Raw genomic sequence first — 17,802 nt, forward strand, 5'->3', positions numbered from 1 at the left:
ACCCCGACTCGAATTGCCTCGAGCCTTAACCGCCTCCATTTTTTTTTCCCTCGACTCATGTAATCGCACTCGCCTTGATTCTGAGTGGCCCGAGTCACTTACGTGATCCAAAACTGGGTAACTTTTTCTTTTTTCTTTTTTTTGTCAAGTCCCAAAGTTTTGAACTCGAATAGAGTCGGATGCCCCGACTCGAGTCGTCTCCAAATTTTTCGCACGACTCATGTCACCGTGCTCGACTTGATTCTAAGTGCCCCGAGCCGTGTACATGATCCAAAAGCGGTTAACTTTTTCTTTTTGGTTAACGCCCAAAGTTTTCAACCCGACCCGCCTCGGCAACCTCGACTCGAAGCACCTCGAGCCTTAATGGCCTCCAATGTTTTTGCACGACTCATGCCACCGTCGACTTTTCGCTCGAATCATGTCACCCAGGGCACCTCGATGCTACGTGACTCGAGCCCTGTGCGCGATCCAAAACTGGGTAACATTTTTTTTTTTAACTCCCAAAATTTCATTCTTTTTTGCCTTACGAGGCCTATCATGATCTCTTTTTATAAAGAAAATTCTCAAATTGGATCGTTTCGGCTACCCTACCTCGAATCCGGCTAGCTAGGCGTAACGCCTCGAGTCGGCTCGGCAATACGTGAACTGAAACTTGTGCGTGATCCAAAAGCGGGTAACTTGTTTTTTTTTTTTTTTTTGTAATGCCCAAAATTTAGCGCTTTTCACTGTACAGGGCCTCTCATGATTTTTTTTGTTTTTTTTTTTTTTCCCCTCGTCGACCCACTCTAGCAACCCAGTCGGGTCGCCCGAGGCTGGGGCGACGGAGATGGGTTGACCTAGTCGGGTGACCCAAGTTGGGTCGACCCAGGCGTGCGATCCTGGCTGGGGACAACAAGTTGATTCTATAAGTTTGCTTGCCAATTTTGCTAGCCAGGTCGGCTCACCAAGTCATCTAACCATGTGGTCTTTGCCAAATCAAGAATTGACTCTTTAAGTCCACTCACAGCTCGTCAAGCCGGCTCACCAAGATGACTTACCGTCTCGCCTCACCAGGTTGCCCCACCAGGTCGCCTCTTCTTTAAGACCGCTCACCATGTCGGCTCCCCAAGTCACCTCACCGAGTCGACTATTCAGGTTGCCTCACCAAGTCGACCCCTTAAGTTCGCTCACCAAGTCAGCTCACCAAGTCGAATCACCTAGTCATTTTACCACCTTGCCCTAGCAGGTGTGCTCGCCAAGTCGCCCCACCGAGTTGCTTCTCTAAGCCCACTCACCATGTCAGCTCACCAAGTCGATTGTTCAAGTACGTTGCCAAGTCAACTCTTTAAGTTCGTTCACCAGGTCAGCCCGCCCAAGTCGCCTCTTTAAGTTCGTTCGCCAGGTCGGCCCGCCCAAGTCGCATCAGCGGGCTAACTCGCTGAGTCACCTCACGAAGTTGACTCTTTAAGTGCGCTCACCAAGTCAGCTCACCAAGTCGACTCACCATCTCGCCTCGATAAGTTGGCTTGCCGAGTTACCCCACCAAGTTGTCGCCTCTTTAAGCCCGCTCACCGTGTCAGCTCGTCAGGTCGGCTCACCAAGTCGACTAATCAAGTAGGCCCACCAAGTCGCCTCAAGGATAGCTCCTCGCCATGAGTCGCCTCACCATGTTGACTCAATGAGTCGCCTCACCATGTTGACTCAATGAGTCGCCTCACCATGTTGACTCTTTGAGCCCGCTCGCCGGGTCGCCTCACCAAGTCGACTCGAGTACGTTGCCAAGTCGACTCTTTAAGTTCGCTCACCAGGTTGACTCGCCAAGTCAGCTCACCATGTCATCTCAACGAACCAACTCGCCGAGTTGCCTCACCACGTCGGCTCTCTAATACCACTCGCCAAGTCACCCCACCAACTCGCCCCGTTAGGCCCACTCACCACATCGCCCCGTTAGGCCCACTCTCACCAAGTGGACTCTTTAAGTCTTCTCATAAAGTCGAGCCACCAAGTACTATCACCAAGTCGACTCTTTAAGTCCTTTCATCGAGTCACCCAACCAAGTACTCTCACCAAGTCAACTCTTTAGGTCCGTTCATCAAGTCACCCCGCAAAGTCGACCCTCTAAGTTCGTTCATCGAGTCACCCGACCAAGTCGACTGTTTAAGTCCTTTCATCAAGTCACCCCGCCAAGCCGACTCTTTAAGTCCGTTCATCAAGTCACCAGAACAACTACTCTCACCAAGTCGACTCTGTAAGTTCGTTCATCAAGTCGGCCCACCAAGTACTCCCACCAAGTTGACTCTTTAAGTTCGTTCATCAGTTCACCCCACCAAGTACTCTCACCAAGTCAACTCTTTAGGTCCGTTCATCAAGTCGACCCTTTAAGTCCGTTCATCAAGTTGCCCCGCCGAGTTGCTTCTCTAAGCCCACTCACCATGTCAGCTCACCAAGTCGGTTGTTCAAGTACGTTGCCAAGTCAACTCTTTAAGTTCGCTCGCCAGGTCAGCCCGTCCAAGTCACCTCTTTAAGTTCGTTCACCAGGTTGGCCAACCCAGGTCGCATCAGCGGGCTAACTCGCCGAGTCACCTCACGAAGTTGACTCTTTAAGTGCGCTCACCAAGTCAGCTCACCAAGTCGACTCACCATCTCACCTCGATAAGTTGGCTTGCCGAGTTACCCCACCAAGTCGTTGCCTCTTTAAGCCCTCTCACCGTGTCAGCTCGTCAGGTCGGCTCACCAAGTCGACTAATCAAGTAGGCCCACCAAGTCGCCTCAAGGATAGCTCCTCACCATGAGTCGCCTCACCATGTTGACTCAATGAGTCGCCTCACCATGTTGACTCTTTGAGCCCGCTCGTCGGGTCGCGTCACCAAGTCGGCTCGAGTACGTTGCCAAGTCAACTCTTTAAGTTCGCTCGCCGGGTCGACTCGCCAAGTCAGCTCACCATGTCATCTCAACGAACCAACTTGCCGAGTCGCCTCACCACGTCGGCTCTCTAATACCACTCGCCAAGTCGCCCCACCAACTCGCCCCGTTAGGCCCACTCACCACATCGCCCCGTTAGGCCCACTCTCACCAAGTGGACTCTTTAAGTCTGCTCATAAAGTTGAGCCACCAAGTACTCTCACCAAGTCGACTCTTTAAGTCCTTTCATCAAGTCACCCCACCAAGTCAACTCTTTAGGTCCGTTCATAGAGTCACCCCACCAAGTCGACCCTTCAAGTGCGTTCATCAAGTCACCCCACCAAGTCGACTCTTTAAGTTCATTCATCAAGTCACCCCGCCAGGTTAGCCCACAAATTACTCTCACCAAGTTGACTCTTTAAGTTCGTTCATCAAGTCACCCCGCCAGGTTGGCCCACCGAGTGGACTCTTTAAGTTCGTTCATGAAGTCACTCTGCCAAGTCGGCCCACCAGGTCGACTCTTTAAGTTCGTTCATCAAGTCACCCCGCCAGGTCAGCCCACCAACTACTCTCACCAAGTCGACTCTTTAAGTTTGCTCACCAAGTCACCCCGCCAGTTCGGCCCACCAAGTACTCTCACCAGGTTGACTCTTTAGGTTTGTTCATCAGGTCACCCCACCGAGTACTCTCACCAAGTCGACTCTTTAAGTTCGTTCATCAAGTCGCCCCGCCAGGTCGGCCCACCAAGTACTCTCACCAAGTCGACCCTTTAAGTTCTGTCATCAACTCACCCCGCCAGCTCGGCCCACCAAGTACTCTCACAAAGTCGACTCTTTAGGTTTGTTCATCAATTCACCCCGCTAGCTCGGCCCACCAAGTTCTCTCACCAGGTTGACTCTTTAAGTTCGTTCATCAAGTCACCCCGCCAGTTGGACCCACCAAGTACTCTCACAAAGTCGACTCTCTAAGTTCGTTCATCAAGTCACCCTGCCAGGTCAGCCCACCAAGTACTCTCACCAAGTCACCCCGCTAGTTAGACCCACCAAGTCGACCCTTTAAGTTCGTTCATCAAGTCACCCGGCCAAGTCGGCCCACCAAGTCGACTCTTTAAGTCCGTTCATCAAGTCACGTGACCAGGTCAGCCCACCGGGTACTCTCACCAAGTCGTCTCTTTAAGTTTGTTCATCAAGTCACCCGGCCAGGTCGGCCCACCAAGTACTCTCACCAAGTCAACTCTCTAAGTCCGTTCATCAAGTCACCCCGCCAGGTCAGCCCACCAAGTCAAATCTTTAAGTCTGTTCATCAAGTCACCCCACCAAGTACTCTAACCAAGTCGATTCTTCGAGTGCGTTCATCAAGTCACCCGACCAACTACTCTCACCAAGTCGACTCTTTAACTATGTTCATCAAGTCACCCCACCAAGCACTCTCACCACGTCAACTCTTTAGGTCCGTTCATAAAGTCACCCCACCAAGTCGACCCTTCAAGTGCGTTCATCAAGTCACCCCACCAAGTACTCTCACCAATTCGACTCTTTAAGTCTTTTCATCAAGTCACCACACCAAGTACTCTCACCAAGTCAACTCTTTAGGACCGTTCATCAAGTCACCTCGCAAAGTCGACCCTTGAAGTCCATTCATCAAGTCACCCCACCAAGTACTCCCACCAAGTCGACTCTTTAAGTCAGTTCACGAAGTCACCCAACCAGGTCAGCCCACCAAGGACTCTCACCAAGTCAACTCTCTAAGTCTATTCATCGGGTCACCCCACCGAGTACTCTCGCCAAGTCAACTCTTTAGGTCCGTTCATCAGGTCACCCCGCAAAGTCGACCCTCTAAGTTCGTTCATCGCGTCACCCGACCAAGTTGACTGTTTAAGTCCTTTCATCAAGTCACCCCGCCAAGCTGACTCTTTAAGTCCGTTCATCAAGTCACCAGAACAACTACTCTCACCAAGTCGACTCTATAAGTCCGTTCATCAAGTCGGCCCACCAAGTACTCCCACCAAGTTGACTCTTTAAGTCCGTTCATCAGTTCACCCTGCCAAGTACTCTCACCAAGTCAACTCTTTAGGTCCGTTCATCAAGTCACCCCGCCAAGTCGACCCTTTAAGTCCGTTCATCAAGTCGCCCTCCCCGAGTTGCTTCTCTAAGCCCACTCACCATGTCAGCTCACCAAGTCGATTGTTCAAGTGCGTTGCCAAGTCAACTCTTTAAGTTCGCTCGCCAGGTCAGCCCGCCCAAGTCGCCTCTTTAAGTTCGTTCGCCAGGTCGGCCCGCCCAAGTCGCATCAGTGGGCTAACTTGCCGAGTCACCTCACGAAGTTGACTCTTTAAGTGCGCTCACCAAGTTAGCTCACCAAGTCGACTCACCATCTCGCCTCGATAAGTTGGCTTGCCGAGTTACCCCACCAAGTCGTCCCCTCTTTAAGCCCGCTCACCGTGTCAGCTCATCAGGTTGGCTCAACAAGTCGACTAATCAAGTAGGCCCACCAAGTCGCCTCAAGGATAGCTCCTCACCATGAGTCGCCTCACCATGTTGACTCAATGAGTCACCTCACCATGTTGACTCTTTGAGCCCGCTCGCCAGGTCGCCTCACCAAGTCGGCTCGAGTACGTTGCCAAGTCGACTCTTTAAGTTCGCTCGCCGGGTCGACTCGCCAAGTCAGCTCACCATGTCATCTCAACAAACCAACTCGCCGAGTCGCCTCACCATGTCGGCTCTCTAATACCACTCGCCAAGTCGCCCCACCAACTCGCCCCGTTAGGCCCACTCACCACATCGCCCCGTTAGGCCCACTCTCACCAAGTGGACTCTTTAAGTCTGCTCATAAAGTCGAGCCACCAAGTACTCTCACCAAGTCGACTCTTTAAGTCCTTTCATCGAGTCACCCCACCAAGTCAACTCTTTAGGTCCGTTCATAGAGTCACCCCACCAAGTCGACCCTTCAAGTGCGTTCATCAAGTCACCCCACCAAGTCGACTCTTTAAGTTCATTTATCAAGTCACCCCGCCAGGTCAGCCCACAAATTACTCTCACCAAGTCGACTCTTTAAGTTCGTTCATCAAGTCACCCCGCCAAGTTGGCCCACCGAGTGGACTCTTTAAGTTCGTTCATGAAGTCACTCTGCCAAGTCGGCCCACCAGGTCGACTCTTTAAGTTTGTTCATCAAGTCACCCCGCCAGGTCAGCCCACCAACTACTCTCACCAAGTCGACTCTTTAAGTTTGCTCACCAAGTCACCCCGCCAGGTCGGCCCACCAAGTACTCTCACCAGGTCGACTCTTTAGGTTTGTTCATCAGGTCACCCCACCGAGTACTCTCACCAAGTCGACTCTTTAAGTTCGTTCATCAAGTCGCCCCGCCAGGTCGGCCCACCAAGTACTCTCACCAAGTCGACCCTTTAAGTTCGGTCATCAACTCACCTTGCCAGGTCAGCCCACCAAGTACTCTCACAAAGTTGACTCTTTAGGTTCGTTCATCAATTCACCCCGCCAGCTCGGCCCACCAAGTTCTCTCACCAGGTCGACTCTTTAAGTTTGTTCATCAAGTCACCCCGCCAGTTCGACCCACCAAGTACTCTCACAAAGTCGACTCTCTAAGTTCGTTCATCAAGTCACCCTGCCAGGTCAGCCCACCAAGTACTCTCACCAAGTCACCGCGCTAGTTCGACCCACCAAGTCGACCCTTTAAGTTTGTTCATCAAGTCACCCGGCCAAGTCGGCTCACCAAGTCGACTCTTTAAGTCCGTTCATCAAGTCACGTGACCAGGTCAGCCCACCGGGTACTCTCACCAAGTTGACTCTTTAAGTTTGTTCATCAAGTCACCCGGCCAGGTCGGCCCACCAAGTACTCTCACCAAGTTGACTCTCTAAGTCCGTTCATCAAGTCACCTCGCCAGGTCAGCCCACCAAGTTGAATCTTTAAGTCCGTTCATCAAGTCACCCCACCAAGTACTCTAACCAAGTCGATTCTTCGAGTGCGTTCATCAACTCACCCGACCAACTACTCTCACCAAGTCGACTCTTTAACTATGTTCATCAAGTCACCCCACCAAGCACTCTCACCACGTCAACTCTTTAGGTCCGTTCATAAAGTCACCCCACCAAGTCGACCCTTCAAGTGCGTTCATCAAGTCACCCCACCAAGTACTCTCACCAATTTGACTCTTTAAGTCTTTTCATCAAGTCACCACACCAAGTACTCTCACCAAGTCAACTCTTTAGGACCGTTCATCAAGTCACCTCGCTAAGTCAACCCTTGAAGTCTGTTCATCAAGTCACCCCACCAAGTACTCCCACCAAGTTGACTCTTTAAGTCAGTTCACGAAGTCACCCAACCAGGTCGGCCCACCAAGGACTCTCACCAAGTCGACTCTCTAAGTCTGTTCATCAGGTCACCCCACCGAATACTCTCACCAAGTCAACTCTTTAGGTCCGTTCATCAGGTCACCCCGCAAAGTCGACCCTCTAAGTTCGTTCATCGAGTCACCCGACCAAGTCGACTGTTTAAGTCCTTTCATCAAGTCACCCCGCCAAGCCGACTCTTTAAGTCTGTTCATCAAGTCACCAGAACAACTACTCTCACCAAGTCGACTCTATAAGTCCGTTCATCAAGTCGGCCCACCAAGTACTCCCACCAAGTCCTCTTTAAGTTCGTTCATCAGTTCACCCCGCAAAGTACTCTCACCAAGTCAACTCTTTAGGTCTGTTCATCAAGTCACCCCGCCAAGTCGACCCTTTAAGTTTGTTCATCAAGTCGCCCCCCCCGAGTTGCTTCTCTAAGCCCACTCACCATGTCAGCTCACCAAGTCGTTTGTTCAAGTGCGTTGCCAAGTCAACTCTTTAAGTTCGCTCGCCAGGTCAGCCCGCCCAAGTCGCCTCTTTAAGTTCGTTCGCCAGGTCGGCCCGCCCAAGTCGCATCAGCGGGCTAACTCGCCGAGTCACCTCACGAAGTTGACTCTTTAAGTGCGCTCACCAAGTCAGCTCACCAAGTCGACTCACCATCTCGCCTCGATAAGTTGGCTTGCCCAGTTATCCCACCAAGTCGTCCCCTCTTTAAGCCCGCTCACCGTGTCAGCTCGTCAGGTCGGCTCACCAAGTCGACTAATCAAGTAGGCCCACCAAGTCGCCTCAAGGATAGCTCCTCACCATGAGTCGCCTCACCATGTTGACTCAATGAGTCACCTCACCCTGTTGACTCTTTGAGCCCGCTCGCCGGGTCGCCTCACCAAGTCGGCTCGAGTACGTTGCCAAGTCGACTCTTTAAGTTCGCTCGCCGGGTCGACTCGCCAAGTCAGCTCACCATGTCATCTCAACGAACCAACTCGCCGAGTCGCCTCACCACATCGGCTCTCTAATACCACTCGCCAAGTTGCCCCCACCAACTCGCCCCGTTAGGCCCACTCACCACATCGCCCCATTAGGCACACTCTCACCAAGTGGACTCTTTAAGTCTGCTCATAAAGTCGAGCCACCAAGTACTCTCACCAAGTCGACTCTTTAAGTCCTTTCATCGAGTCACCCCACCAAGTCAACTCTTTAGGTCCGTTCATAGAGTCACCCCACCAAGTCGACCCTTCAAGTGCATTCATCAAGTCACCCCACCAAGTTGACTCTTTAAGTTCATTCATCAAGTCACCCCGCCAGGTCAGCCCACAAAATACTCTCACCAAGTTGACTCTTTAAGTTCGTTCATCAAGTCACCCCGCCAGGTCGGCCCACCGAGTGGACTCTTTAAGTTCATTCATGAAGTCACTCTGCCAAGTCGGCCCACCAAGACGACTCTTTAAGTTCGTTCATCAATTCACCCCGCCAGGTCAGCCCACCAACTACTCTCACCAAGTCGACTCTTTAAGTTTGCTCACCAAGTCACCCCGCCAGGTCGGCCCACCAAGTACTCTCACCAGGTCGACTCTTTAGGCTTGTTCATCAGGTCACCCCACCGAGTACTCTCACCAAGTCGACTCTTTAAGTTCGTTCATCAAGTCGCCCCGCCAGGTCGGCCCACCAAGTACTCTCACAAAGTCGACTCTTTAGGTTCGTTCATCAATTCACCCCGCTAGCTCGGCCCACCAAGTTCTCTCACCAGGTCGACTCTTTAAGTTTGTTCATCAAGTCACCCTGCCAGTTCGACCCACCAAGTACTCTCACAAAGTCGACTCTCTAAGTTCGTTCATCAAGTCACCCTGCCAGGTCAGCCCACCAAGTACTCTCACCAAGTCACCCTGCTAGTTCGACCCACCAAGTCGACCCTTTAAGTTCGTTCATCAAGTCACCCAGCCAAGTCGGCCCACCAAGTCGACTCTTTAAGTCCGTTCATCAAGTCACGTGACCAGGTCAGCCCACCGGGTACTCTCACCAAGTTGACTCTTTAAGTTTGTTCATAAAGTCACCCGGCCAAGTCGGCCCACCAAGTACTCTCACCAAGTCGACTCTCTAAGTCTGTTCATCAAGTCACCCTGCCAGGTCGGCCCACCAAGTCGAATCTTTAAGTCCGTTCATCAAGTCACCCCACCAAGTACTCTAACCAAGTCGATTCTTCGAGTGCGTTCATCAAGTCACCCGACCAACTACTCTCACCAAGTTGACTCTTTAACTATGTTCATCAAGTCACCCCACCAAGCACTCTCACCACGTCAACTCTTTAGGTCCGTTCATAAAGTCACCCCACCAAGTCGACCCTTCAAGTGCGTTCATCAAGTCACCCCACCAAGTACTCTCACCAATTCGACTCTTTAAGTCTTTTCATCAAGTCACCACACCAAGTACTCTCACCAAGTCAACTCTTTAGGACCGTTCATCAAGTCACCTCGCCAAGTCGACCCTTGAAGTCTGTTCATCAAGTCACCCCACCAAGTTCTCCCACCAAGTCGACTCTTTAAGTCAGTTCATGAAGTCACCCAACCAGGTCAGCCCACCAAGGACTCTCACCAAGTCGACTCTCTAAGTCTGTTCATCAGGTCACCCCACCAAGTACTCTCACCAAGTCAACTCTTTAGGTCCGTTCATCAGGTCACCCCGCAAAGTCGACCCTCTAAGTTCGTTCATCGAGTCACCCCACCAAGTCGACTCTTTAAGTCCTTTCATCAAGTCACCCCGCCAAGCCGACTCTTTAAGTCCGTTCATCAAGTCACCAGAACAACTACTCTCACCAAGTCGACTCTATAAGTCCGTTCATCAAGTCGACCCACCAAGTACTCTCACCAAGTCGACTCTTTAAGTCCGTTCATCAGTTCACCCCGCCAAGTACTCTCACCAAGTCAACTCTTTAGGTCCGTTCATCAAGTCACCCCGCCAAGTTGACCCTTTAAGTCCGTTCATCAAGTCGCCCCGCCAAGTACTCTCACCAAGTCGACCCTTTAAGTCCTTTCATCAAGTCACCCCACCAAGTCGACTCTCGAAGTCTGTTCATCAAGTCACCAGAACAAGTAATCTAACCAAGTTGACTCTTTAAGTCCGTCCATAAAGTCACCCCACCAGGTCGGCCCACCAAGTACTCCCACCGAGCCAACTCTTTATGTTCGTTCATTAGTTCACCCCGCCAAGTACTCTCACCAAGTTGACTCTTTAAGTCTGCTCATCAAGTCGAGCCACCAGGTACTCTCACCAAGTCAACTCTTTGAGTCCGTTCATCAAGTCGCCCCACCAAGTACTCTAACCAAGTCGATTCTTCAAGTGCGTTCATCAAGTCGCCCCACCAAGTACTCTCACCAAGTCGACTCTTTAAGTCCTTTCATCGAGTCACCCCGCCAAGTACTCTCACCAAGTCAACTCTTTAGGTCCGTTCATAGAGTCACCCCACCAAGTCGACCCTTCAAGTGCGTTCATCAAGTCACCCCGCCAGGTCGGCCCACCAAGTTGAATCTCTAAGTCCGTTCATCAAGTCATCGTCCCGATCTGGCCGAGCCGTTCTGGCCGAGCCATGCTGGCCGAGCCGATCTGGGCGAGCCATTCTGGCCGACCCGATCTGGCTTAGCCGTTTTTGTCGACCCGATCTAGCTCTCATTTCTCACTCCAATTGCACAAATTCGAGAGTTGTTCGACAGCGATTGTCGTTCCAATGTGTCATTGCGGTGATCTGGAGAGTGATGCTAAGTGCGGGAGCTTGCGTTTAGCATTTGGGGATGTTTGTGCAAGCGAGCAGGAGAGCTTCTCTTATCGAAACCTCTCCGTGGCCTTTGAATATAGACCCAGTGCCGACGATATCGATGGATACGAGCCTTGGATTATAAAATTGTTCAAATAACATTGGTTTTTGTGAGAGATGGGTACGAAAGCACTTCCCGATCGATACGCGGGAGTTCCCTAGGATCGCCTCTATGCCAACTCGATCGGCACAACATTGGGAATGGTTCGACAGCGGTTGTTGTTCCAATGTGTCATCGGGATGTCTTGGAACGCGGCCTTTCAAGGGCAAGCTCGCGTCTAGCACTTGGATTGTGCATCGTCACAAGTGAATGGGGAGATCTCTCTGTGAACGGCGGCATGGCGATTGCAAGAGAAAATCGACTTAGTAGTCGGAGCATTGGCCTCGGGCCATTGTGACGGCCTTGCAATTTCTCTATAATTGCAAGCTATGTTTGCACAGTAGCAGAGTTTGCATGTGAGATTGGCCTTTGTTCTTGACAGTTCGAAGTACTCTCATCGAGTCAGCAAGTCACCATGCTGGCCGAGCCGATCTGGGCGAGCCATTCTGGCCGAGCCGATCTGGGCGAGCTCCAAAAATGGTGTCGTGGATGGCTGTTTGGTCACATTTTTCATTGAATTGGATTTTTAAGGTTTTTGTCCGCGCTATCGCAGATTTCTAATGCAGAGCGAGCCTTGCACTAATAGCTTATATAGGAGAGGTTGTTGCCGCGAGCCTCTCCTGTGCCCCTTTCATTGATTCAACATTGGTGTCTAGGCGGATCGGATTGTTGGGTTTTCAAACGGTGTATGCTGATGTTGAATGAATGAAAGGGGCATGAAGCGATCTCAGTGCTTTTCCTCGGCTCTCCTTTAGATCATGTTTTTCGATGACTCAATTTTGGAAAAGGTGAGGCAGCGGTTGCCGATCCATGGCGTGTCTTTTTGGTGATTTTAAAAGTTGATCTAAACGTGAGCCCTTGTCTAGCACTCCGGCGTTGCTTGGTATAATGGCAATTTGCTATGGGTGCTCGGCGCTCTAGCAATTTTGTCATGGTGTACTTATCGCGGCTACATGGGAGCTTTAATATCGAAAGCTCTCGGCGAAAAATGGTGGCCGAGCCATGCTGGCCGACCCGATCTGGCTTAGCCATTTTCGTCGACCCGATCTGGCTCTTCTTTCTCACTCCATCGGCACAAATTCAGGAGTTGTTCGACAGTGGTTGTCATTCCAATGTGTCATTGCGGTGATCTGGAGAGCGATGCTAAGGGCCGGAGCTTGCGCCTAGCATTTGGGGATGTTTGTGCAAGAGAGCAGGGGAGCTTCTCTTATCGGAACCTCTCCGTGGCCTTTGAATATAGACCCAGTGCCAACGATATCGATGGATACGAGCCTTGGATTCTAAAATTGTTCAGCTAACATTGGTTTTTGTGAGAGATGGGTATGAAAGCACTTCCCGATCGATTCGCGGGAGCTCCCTAAGATCGCCTCTGTGCCAACTCGATCGGCACAACATTGGGAATGGTTCGACAGTGGTTGTCGTTCCAATGTGTCATCGGGATGTCTTGGAACACGGCCTTTCAAGGGCAAGATCGCGTCTAGCACTTGGATTGTGCGTCGTCACAAGTGAATGGGGAGATCTCTCTGTGAACGGCGGCATGGTGATTGCAAGAGAAAATTGACTTAGTAGTCGGAGCATTCGCCTCGGGCCATTGTGACGGCCTTGCAATTTCTCTATAATTGCAAGCTATGTTTGCGTAGTAGCAGAGTTTGCATGTAAGATTGGCCTTTGTTCTTGACAGTTCCAGGAGATGACCTCCGGAACTTTTGGATTGGGCCCCTTCAAGGTGAAATTCATCCAGTTGATCGGATGAGCTCGATGACCATTTCACTCCCTTGGCTCCATGAATTCAAATCCCATCCAGCTGCCGTGAAGCCATCCCGATTTTGCTATGCGAGGGCTCTCTCCCCAGAGTCGTTCTCTTTGCAACAACTTCTTTGGCAAAAAAATTTCGGAATGGTTCGGCAGCGGTTGTCATTCCAATGGTGCCGTTGTGGTGGTTGCCTGGGCAGCGATCTGAAGGGCGAGCCGTCGTCTAGCAGTTGGGCTGCGCATCACGGGTGACAAGGGAGCCTTTGTAATCGGAAGCTCCCCGTGACCATTCGATGAGAAGAGCCATTTCTTGTGTGAGCAAGGACGAATGCAGCCTCGGATTCCAAAGGAAATCAACGACATCGGATCTATATATAAGAGCAGAATGAAGCAGTAGCCCATTTTCCATGCGCGGCTCCCCAAAGTTGCTGGTCTTTCTCACTCCATCGGCACAAATTCGAGAGTTGTTCGATAGCGGTTGTCGTTCCAATGTGTCATTGCGGCAATCTGGAGAGCGATGCTAAGGGCGGGAGCTTGTGTCTAGCATTTGGGATGTTTGTGCGAGCGAGCAGGGGAGCTTCTCTTATCGGAACCTCTCTGTGGCCTTTGAATATATAGACCCAGTGCCGACAATATCGATGGATACGAGCCTTGGATTCTAAATTTGTTCACAGCTAAGATTGGTTTTTGTGAGAGATGGGTAGGAAAGCACATCCCGGTTGCTACGCGGGAGCTCCCTAAGGTCGCCTCTGTGCCAACTCGATCAGCACAACATTGGGAATGGTTCGACAGCGGTTGTCGTTCCAATGTGTCATCGGGGGATGTCTCGGAAAGTGGGCTGGCCTTTCAAGGGCGAGCTCGCGTCTATCACTTGGATTTTGCATCGCGTCGCAAGTGAATGGGGAGATCTCTCTGTGAACGGCGGCATGGTGATTGCAAGAGAAAATCGACTTAGTCGGAGCATTGGCCTCGGGCCACTGTGATGGCTTGGCAATTTCTCTTTAATTGCAACCTATGTTTGCGCAGTAGCAGAGTTTGCAAGTAAGACGGTCCTTGTTCTTGAGAGTTCCAGGAGATGACCTCCGGAACTTTTGGATTGGGCCCCTTCAAGGTGAAATTCATCCAGTTGATCGGATGAGCTCGATGACCATTTCAGTCCCCCTTGGCTACATGAATTCACATCTCCTAACCGATGACAATCTTTTGCTCCTTAGATGACCTCATAATAAATTGGGTCGTGGATGGCTGTTTGGTCAGAATTTTCAATGATTTGGATTTTTATGGCAGATGTCGGCGTGTTCGCTAATTTCTAATGCAGAGCGAGCCTCACACTAATAGCTTATATAGGAGAGGTTGTTGCCGCGAACCTCTCCCGTGCCCCTCTCATTGATTCAACGGTGGTGTCAAGGCGGATGGAAATGTTGGATTTTGAAACGGTGGACACCGACGTTGAATCAATTGGAGGGGCATGAAGCCCACCCTCGAGGTGCTATTCCTCGACTCTCCTTTAGATCATGTTTTCTTGTCACTCAGCTGGCGCAATTTCGGAAAGCAGTTGGGCTGCGCGTCACAAGTGACAAGGGAGCCTTTGTGATCGGAAGCTCCCCATGGCCATTCGATGAGAAGAGCCATTGCTTGTGTGAGCAAGGACGAATGCAGCCTCGGATTCCAAACAAAATCAATGACATCGGATCTATATATAAGAGCGGAATGAAGCAGCAGCCCGTTTGCGATGCGCGGCTCCCCAAAGTTGCTATTCTTTCTCACTCCATCGGGGCACAAATGCGGGAGTTGTTCAACAGCGGTCGTCGTTCTAATGGTGTCATTGCGGCGAAATTTGTTCACAGCTAAGATTGGTTTTTGTGAGAGAAGGGTATGAAACCACATCCCGATTGCTACGCGGGAGCTCCCTAAGGTCGCCTCTGTGCCAACTCGATCGGCACAACATTGGGAATGGTTCGACAGCGGTTGTCGTTCCAATGTGTCATCGGGGGATGTCCTAGAAAGTGGTCTTTCTTTCAAGCGTGAGCTCGCGTCTAGCACTTGGGTTGTGCGTCGCGTCACAAGTGAATGGGGGATGTCTTGGAAAGTGGTCTTTCTTTCAAGGGCGAGCTTGTGTCTAGCACTTGGATTGTGCGTCACGTCACAAGTGAATGGGGAGTGAATGGTGAGATTTCTCTGTGAACAGCGGCATGGTTGATTGCAAGAGAAAATTGACTTAGTCGGAGCCATTGGCCTCGGGCCATTGTGACGGCCTCGCAATTTCTCTTTAATTGCAACCTATGTTTGCGCAGTAGCAGAGTTTGCATGTAAGATGGGCCTTGTTCTCGAGAGTTCCAGGAGATGACCTCCGGAACTTTTAGATTGGGCCCCTTCAAGGTGAAATTCATCCAGTTGATCGGATGAGCTCGATGACCATTTTAGTCCCTCGGCTCCATGAACTCACATCTCGTAACCGATGACAATCTTTTGCTCCTCTGCCGACCTCATAAAAAATTGGGTCGTGAATGGCTGTTTGGTAGGAATTTTAAAGGATTTGGATTTTTAAGGCGGATGTCGGTGTGTTCGCTAATTTCTAATGCAGAGCGAGCCTCGCACTAATAGCTTATATAGGAGAGGTGGTTGCCGCGAGCCTCTCCCGTGCCCCTCTCATTGATTCAATGCCGGTGTCAAGGCGGATGGATATGTCGGATTTTGAAACGGTGGACGCCGACATTGAATCAATTAGAGGGGCATGAAGCCCACCCTGGATGTGCTATTCCTCGACTCTCCTTTAGATCATGTTTTCTTGTCACTCAGCTGGCGCAATTTTGGAAAAAGGTTTGGCAGCGGTTGCCATCCCTCACCGCGTCTACTTGGTGATTTTAAAACTCGATCTAAAACGGGATCCCTCGCCTAGCACCTCCGTCCGGTGTTGCTCGGGTATTGCAAAAAATTATGCCAACGGCGCGAATCCCCCAACGAATGCCTACGCTTGGACCCTCTCTTAGATCACCTTCTTCGATCACTCGACCGATGCAACTACGGAAGAGACTTGGCAGCGGTTTCCATTCTACAGCGCGTCTGTTCAGCGATTTCGAAGTTGATCTAATGGCGAGCCCTTGTCTCTAGCCATGAGGTGGGTGCTTGGCGCTCTAGCAAAATTTTTTGCATGCCTATCGTGGCTACAACGGGAGAGGTGGTTGCTGCGAGCCTCTCCCGTGCCCCACTCATTGATTCAACGCCACTGTCAGGGTAGATGGATATGTCGGATTGTGAAACGGTGGATGCCGACGTTGAATCAATTAGAGGGGCATGAAGCCCACCCTCGAGGGTGCTATTCCTGGACTCTCCTTTAGATCATGTTTTCTTGTCACTCAGCTGGCACAATTTCAGAAAAAGGTTTGGCAGCGGTTGCCAGCCCTCACCGCGTCTACTTGGTGATTTTAAAACTCGATCTAAAATGGGAGCCCTCGTCTAGCACCTCCGTCCGGTGTTGCTCGGGTATTGCATAAATTTATGCCATCAGCGCGAATCCCCCAACGAATGCCTATGCTTGGACCCTCTCTTAGATCACCTTCTTCGATCACTCGACCGACGCAACTACGGAAGAGACTTGGCAGCGGTTGCCATTCTACAGCGCGTCTGTTCAGCGATTTCAAAGTTGATCTAATGGCGAGCCCTTGTCTCTAGCCATGAGGTGGGTGCTTGGCACTCTAGCAAAATTTTTTGCGTGCCTATCGCGGCTACAAGGGGAGAGGTGGTTGCCGCGAGCCTCTCCCGTGCCCTCCTCATTGATTCAACGCCGCTGTCAGGGTAGATGGATATGTCAAATTTTGAAACGGTGGACGCCGACGTTGAATCAATTAGAGGGGCATGAAGCCCACCCTCGAGGGTGCTATTCCTGGACTCTCCTTCAGATCATGTTTTCTTGTCACTCAGCTGGCGCAATTTCGGAAAAAGGTTTGGCAGCGGTTGCCAGCCCTCACCATGTCTACTTGGTGATTTTAAAACTCGATCTAAAATGGGAGCCCTCGTCTAGCACCTCCGTCCGGTGTTGCCCGGGTATTGCATAAATTTATGCCATCGGCGCGAATCCCCCAATGAATGCCTACACGCTTGGACCCTCTCTTAGATCACCTTCTTCGATCACTCGACCAAAGCAACTACGGAAGAGACTTGGCAGCGGTTGCCATTCTACAGCGCGTCTGTTCAGTGATTTCGTAGTTGATCTAATGGCGAGCCCTTGTCTCTAGCCATGAGGTGGGTGCTTGGCGCTCTAGCAAAATTTTTTGCGTGCCTATCGCGGCTACAAGGGGAGAGGTGGTTGCCGCGAGCCTCTCCCGTGCCCTCCTCATTGATTCAACGCCGCTGTCAGGGCGGATGGATATGTCGGATTTTGAAACGGTGGACGCCGACGTTGAATCAATTAGAGGGGCATGAAGCCCACCCTCGAGGGTGCTATTCCTGGACTCTCCTTCAGATTATGTTTTCTTGTCACTCAGCTGGCACAATTTCGAAAAAAGGTTTGGCAGCAATTGCCAGCCCTCACCGCGTCTACTTGGTAATTATAAAACTCGATCTAAAATGGGAGCCCTCGTCTAGCACCTCCGTCCGGTGTTGCTCGGGTATTGCAGAAATTTATGCCATCGGCGCGAATCCCCCAACGAATGCCTACGCTTGGACCCTCTCTTAGATCACCTTCTTCGATCACTCGACCGACGCAACTGCGGAAGAGACTTGGCAGTGGTTGCCATTCTACAGCGCGTCTGTTCAGCGATTTCGAAGCTGATCTAATGGCGAGCCCTTGTCTCTAGCCATGAGGTGGGTGCTTGGCGCTCTAGCAAAATTTTTTTGCGTGCCTATCGCGGGTACAAGGGGAGAGGTGGTTGCCGCGAGCCTCTCCCGTGCCCCCCTCACTGATTCAACGCCGCTGTCAGGGCGG

The sequence above is a fragment of the Cupressus sempervirens genome, chromosome 2, assembly GCF_028749045.1.
Source record: "Cupressus sempervirens isolate cs-2001-9-10 chromosome 2, ASM2874904v1, whole genome shotgun sequence".
NCBI lineage: Eukaryota > Viridiplantae > Streptophyta > Pinopsida > Cupressales > Cupressaceae > Cupressus > Cupressus sempervirens.